The sequence below is a fragment of the Fukomys damarensis genome, unplaced genomic scaffold (genome assembly GCF_012274545.1).
Source record: "Fukomys damarensis isolate Sample0158 unplaced genomic scaffold, DMR_v1.0_HiC HiC_scaffold_27, whole genome shotgun sequence".
In the NCBI taxonomy this organism is placed as follows: domain Eukaryota; kingdom Metazoa; phylum Chordata; class Mammalia; order Rodentia; family Bathyergidae; genus Fukomys; species Fukomys damarensis.
The window spans coordinates 31,667,865-31,669,488 of NW_022900939.1; positions in this window are offsets into that span (position 1 = coordinate 31,667,865).

The following is a 1,624-nucleotide window of genomic DNA, read 5'->3' on the forward strand; positions in this document are numbered from 1 at the left end:
GTCCTGCGATGTGTTCCTGGTGCAATTTGCATGGCACATGAAGCCGTAGCTGGAGCTTCTGTGCTCCCTGTGCAGCTGGGAATTCTTCTGCAGAGGTGACGTGCTGAGGGCTCATCCCCTTTGGTCTTTCTTTCTGTAGTTCTCTGGCCAGCTCTCCATCATTTCCCTCAAGATTCTCAGAGGACTAGCTTGAGTGAGCACCATCGCTGACACTCCTCAGGTGGAGGCTGCTTTCTACTTCCCTCTTTCCCTCCCGTCCATTTGCCGCCCTTCAGGGTGTTACTCCCAAGGCCCAGCAGACCAGCGTGGGCCAGGGCTCTCACCAGCCTCCCTGGATCGCTCAGGGCCTGTGTCATCTGGCCTTCCACTGTTCCAGCCTTTCTCTCCCCGTCTTTTCCTGCCATCTTTGCTTTCTTCTGGTACTTTCCTCCTCCCCCAACCTGCATGTGGCTGAGGGCCAGTTCTGTTTTGACCTGAAGATCTTCTCCACTGTTCAGCAAGGTCAGTAATATCAGTAATAATAAGGGATCGGCCTCCTCCACCATGAGTGATGTGAAGCTGGCGCTGACCTGTGGCACTGGCCTCACCATGCCACTGGCTGTCCTGTCAGCCTCATCCAGCGCGGAGGAGCTCCCTGCTGGCTCTTCCTCTTCCCAGTTTGTCCTGTTGCCCCCATGAGGGCAGTCACAGAAGTGCACACCAGGAGCTCCCCGCACTTGCCTCAGGCTTTCCTACAACAAAAGCAGAGCAGGGTGGCCAGGGGCAGCTGAGGGGACGTTCCGGCAGTGGGCAGCAATTCCTCCCTGGCTCTGAAAGTCTTCACTGCTCTGCCGCCATGGTCCCATGTCCTCTGGCCACGACTAACCACTCGAACTCTGCCGTGTTCTGCCTCGAATGCAAAAGAGGGCCAGGCTGATAGGCAGACCCTCATTTACCAGTTTTCTATGGATGTTCATGTCTACCACGTTTCTTCCTTTTCTGGTTTTGGTCAAGCAATTCATATAATTCTATTTTTTCTCCTTTCTTATCACACCTATTTTCTTTTACAATTTTGTATTTGCCTCCATTTATAACTTAGCCACGTCTGTTTTCAAGCATCACAATGCTGCTGCACCGAGGTGTAAAGAACCCAGAACAGCCTCCACCCCTCCTTTCCCCTCTCCCAGCATTACTGCCTGCACCACCCGGACCCAGAAGCTAAAACCCCTGAATAACTGTTGCTGTCATTCATTTGAACAAAGTGTTACTTGGTAGGTCAATTCAGAGCAAGAGAAACAAAGTATTTTATTGTACCACTGTTACTCTTTCTTGGAGTTTCTTTTATTTTGTCCAAATTTCTTTTTTTTTAATCTAATATAATATATGTAGGTATTAGTAAAAAATATTAAAAAGCACTCTTCTTACTTCTATAAGAAACAAAATTTCATAACAAAATAACCAGAGTATAACAATAGCTTATTCACTGTGTATCATAATCTTAAGCAACCAAAATGTTACTCAGAGTACAAGTCATAGACCAGAAAGCCCTCTCTTACAAAGAAGAAACAAATAGTAGCACAAAACTTTATTTTCAGTGAACTAAGAGAAACTTTGTATGAAACAAATTAGTGCATATTTTTGAAAC